Source organism: Heterocephalus glaber, unplaced genomic scaffold (genome assembly GCF_053883595.1).
Source record: "Heterocephalus glaber isolate CG9 unplaced genomic scaffold, H.glaber_assembly_v1.0 deba00001553, whole genome shotgun sequence".
Taxonomy (NCBI): domain Eukaryota; kingdom Metazoa; phylum Chordata; class Mammalia; order Rodentia; family Bathyergidae; genus Heterocephalus; species Heterocephalus glaber.
The window spans coordinates 10,698,335-10,702,520 of record NW_028258344.1 but is presented as its reverse complement, the minus strand read 5'-3'; the positions used below and the strand labels follow the sequence as shown (position 1 = coordinate 10,702,520).

General features: G+C 47.4%; 3 non-coding genes across 3 annotated transcripts; all 3 read right to left on the bottom strand.

Moving 5' to 3' along the window:
• Window positions 1–730: 730 nt before the first annotated feature.
• Trnaa-agc (transfer RNA alanine (anticodon AGC)) lies at window positions 731–803 on the bottom strand. Its single transcript has one exon. It is a non-coding gene; the product is annotated as a tRNA-Ala (tRNA).
• A 124-nt stretch (window positions 804–927) lies between these two features.
• On the bottom strand, window positions 928–1,016 carry Trnay-gua (transfer RNA tyrosine (anticodon GUA)). Its single transcript is given in 2 exon segments — window positions 928–963; window positions 980–1,016. It is a non-coding gene; the product is annotated as a tRNA-Tyr (tRNA).
• A 500-nt stretch (window positions 1,017–1,516) lies between these two features.
• On the bottom strand, window positions 1,517–1,610 carry Trnay-gua (transfer RNA tyrosine (anticodon GUA)). The gene is made up of 2 exons: window positions 1,574–1,610; window positions 1,517–1,552 (listed from the first exon to the last, which is right to left on the bottom strand). It is a non-coding gene; the product is annotated as a tRNA-Tyr (tRNA).
• Between the last annotated feature and the right edge of the window lie 2,576 nt (window positions 1,611–4,186).

The following is a 4,186-nucleotide window of genomic DNA, read 5'->3' as shown; positions in this document are numbered from 1 at the left end:
ACTAGAAAGATCTTTGTGTGTGTTCTGATTAGCCTTTAAATCTTTGGGAGAGGGGTGTGTGTGTGTGCGTGTATGTGCGTGTGTGTGTTTGCACACGAGCGTGCCTTGTCTGTGTTTTTAAAACTTTCACTCAATAGGAGCTTTAGGTGAAACTTTTTTCCAAGTAATTCTCCCTCAGCGCTCGTCACTAGTTCCCAGGAGGTCACGGGCATTACAACCCAATTCCAAATGCAAACCGCCACTCCCTCCCCTCTCCACAGTCGGCCTGCCCTTTTTGGATCTGTTCAGAGAGTACACCCATCTAGAGGAGGGAGGTGGAGTGGAACCATTCGTCCTGCTTCCTCAGCTCAGCAAACTTCAGTCAGCGTTTCTTCCCATGTTCTCTTAGTTTTGTTTTTCTATCTGCGAGTTTCCCCTAACTATGGGTGGCTGAAGTTGTAGACATTAAACAGAAATCACAGTGGAGCCGGAATGGCAATAGATATCACGGCCATTGGGCGTCACTTGTGAAAGAAAAACAACTGATTTCGTGAATTTTCCAAAACAAAAAAATCTGAAATATTTAAATTAGGATAATATCCCAGCATGCATTGTGCTTGTATGGGAAGTTTTAGAGAGTGGTAACTTCAAGATCACCTTAATTTTATTTGTTTGATGTCTGACTTTCAGCTTGAGTTCCGGTTGGTGCCGAAGTGAAAGAAAAACTACCACGTGGGTCAAGGAAGAAAACTGGAGGATGCGGGCATCGATCCCGCTACCTCTCGCATGCTAAGCGAGCGCTCTACCATTTGAGCTAATCCCCCACTGCTGGCTCCGCTGCTTATCTGTTGCTCTAGAGAAGGGTCAGAACACTGAGACGCAAGAATTCTAATAAAAACGTTTTAATCGCATTAGTAACTGAAACCAAGATAACAAAACCACAGTCTCTCCTTCGAGCCGGAATCGAACCAGCGACCTAAGGATAGCCGCAGACGAGCACCTACAGTCCTCCGCTCTACCAGCTGAGCTATCGAAGGGAGCAGGGTGCTCCGTCGTCGGCTTGACAGCCTAACTTTGCGCCACATTTTAGGGTTAGTGTGCCTGTGTGCGTGTGCGTGTGTGTTTATCGTGCGCACTTCCAGATTCCCGGGGCACCAGACCCCTCTTCCCGTGGACTCTCCCGTCCTCGCGTCCTCCTTTCGCTGTTGCGGCCCGGGGATCTGAAGGCAAAGTCCCTGCCCGCCGGAGGAGCCGGCGGCTGACCCAGGGCCGGCGTGGCTGAGTTCGCCCCTGGCCGTGTGACTCGGGCGCTCGGGAAATGCCGGAGAGTCCTAGGAACAGGGCTAGGGCCCGGACGACAGCTGCACTTTGTAGTTGGCCTGGGGACCTTCCACCCTGGGAGGGCAAAAAGGCTCACAGGTGGAGGACTAAACTGGACCCTGAGCGCTCAGAACTGTCCGCTGCTGCGCAGGCAATAAAGGTTAATGAAGATGGACGGGCTAGACTTAAAACCCTGGGCCGCGGGGACAAAACAGTCTCCTTCGAGCCGGAGTCGAACCAGCGACCTAAGGATTTCTCCTGCCGGAGGTTGTAGCTACAGTCCTCCGCTCTACCAACTGAGCTATCGAAGGGACAGGAAAACTCATTATGGTCCCTGCAATTGAAGCCCAGATGAGTCAGAACGCGCTCCAGGTTGGCCAAGGCGACACTGGACATGCGCAACTCGAGAAGCGAAGGGACGAAGAACGCGCCAGGATGTTGTTATGCGCGTGCGCAAAAAGACAGCTTTGCGCGGTGCTGATCCCAAGGGACCCGGGAAGGGGTTGTAACCCCAGCGTCTCGTCCTGAGGTGCCACAAAGCTCTGCGACTCTGTGGCCACCTTCGCCGGCCTGTCTCACTTTTTCTTTCCCAGCCGGCGTTACCACTCAAGATGACTGGGGGTGGGGGTAAGAGTGCGGTCTCAATAGATTGTCATCATGCGTGTTCCTCAAACATATCCCAGCGGAGGGCCCGTGGCGCAGCGGATAACGCGTCTGGTTAGGTTCGACTCCTGCCTGGCTGGTACTTTTATCATGTTAGATTTTCAAAATTAAAGCCCAACAGTATCTCCCGCTCTGTATTCCGTAAACCACAAACGTCAGCAGTAATTTGGGCAGTGTAGCCCGCACTCAGAGCCCCAGAGCCTGTTCGAGGTCGGGGTGCCACCCGGGGGCTGGGCGGGGAGAGAAGGCTGGAGGGGCGCCGCCCTGCCGGGACCGCAGCTCCAGCTAGGACCGCAGCTCCAGCTAGGACCGCAGCTCCAGCTAGGACCGCAGCTCCAGCTGGGGGCTTCTGTAAATCTTAAGGCGTTGTAGTTACTAAGTCACTAGAGAAAGCTCCCCACCTACCTTGACAATGTAGGGAGAATAAAAATAGGGTTACTTAAGATGTCTTTTTCATCCGGTTCTTAATTTTCACAAAGGTATTCCCTCCTGATTAGGTTTATAATGATGCTTGGTCAACCTATTTTTTGGGAAGTCAGAGAGGGTTAGTTAATTGTTAATGGCTTGTTGCCATTTTCTTGTGATACTGTGCTCTCCCCATGTGTTAAAGTTGGGAGAAACAACTTATAATGACTTGGGTCTTTTAACTAAGAGGACTGATGTCGGTTTGAGCAACAGAGATTTTATTTTGAAGTTACATGAATCTTATTATTTGGGGGGGGGTGGAATTATTTGTTAAACATCCCCATAAAATACTAAATCTGAAAAATGAAAGTTCCAGTAAAACGTGAAGTTAGGAAAGAAAGAATGTGGAGTTAGAAAAAAGAAAGGGATTCTCTTTTTTAAAGTGGGAATGTGGCTTCCTTAAGGCTGCTTGGAAATAGGGTTCTCAAAGTTTTTTTTTTTTTTTTTTTTTTTTTAAGATTAACTTTGTAGGACTTCAGGGAAATGTGTTGCACCTCTGCACTCAAGTTCACGGGCGGAATCATAAATCAGGTTAAGAGAAATAGAGACTTATTTCTGCCTTTTCCTTGATTCACAAGGGTGGCAAGCAAGACATTTTATTATCTACAAGGTTCAGGGTCCAGGTCAACACTGCACTGTGACAGAAACCATCACCCCTTTTGTCTACAGCTAGGTAGGTAACAGGTTCCAGGGGACTAGGACATGCACGATTTCTGGCTCTTTTACTTGGAAAGAAAATTCACACAGAGCTAATGTGAGCAAGAGAGACATTCATAATAATGGTACAGGGGTGTCCCCAGAAAACCAAGAATTAAATGTAACTCTGCCACATTAAAAGTTTTTTTCTCAGTGCCTCTCAGCTCCTGTCTATGTTTCTGTAGTGCCATAGTTGCAAATGTGGTGCTGGCCCTTCCCTGAAAGTTCCTGAGTTTTATCCTTCAGTCTGCTACCTATAACCTCCTTTCTGTTTCTCCACCCTGACTGCAAAATTCTCCACTGTTCTGGCCTCATTGAGATGTTCACTGGTGTGTTCAGGGGTCAGGATTACACGTGTGGTTGGGCATATATGATTGCATCCCTTCCTTCCCAGGAGGGCATTGAACAGATAATAAAAATACACAAAAATGAAAAGTAAAACTTTTGCAACATGGAAAAGTATAGTAGGTACAATTAGCAAACCACAGACTTTAAATAATTTCTGGTGTGTGGAAAGCAAATGATAGTATGGATACAAGGCTCAGAATGGAGAAAATCACAGTTCAAAATACATATTCTGCAATCTAGCCAAGACAGAACCACTCTTTCTGCAGATCTCCCAGGAGGCTTCAAGTACAGAGACAGCACAGAGGCAGTTGTCCTCCACAACATGTTGCAGCTGTTACTAAATTTGTGCCTAGTTGGAGCCACCTGGAGAACTGCTTAAACAGACTTGGCTGGGTGTGCAGGGAGGTGGGAGGAGTCTCTGAGCAGGCTGGGAAAAAAAGCAGCACAGAACCTAATAATAGACTTGGAAAGAAAAGGAAGACCACCCCACTCTCAGAGTGAGCTCCTTCTTGAGTTTGCATCTTGGGTATCTTGGGCCAGATGGCTGTTTTCTATCCATGCACTGTAAATCAAAAAGACTTTTCCTTGGACTCAGCCACTTTATAGATATGAATCATTGTCGCCATTCATTCATAAATGAAAAAAATCTTTACCACACATTTAAGAAGAAACAACAACCTAAAAAAAGAAAGTTCAAGATTAACAAAGTAAATGA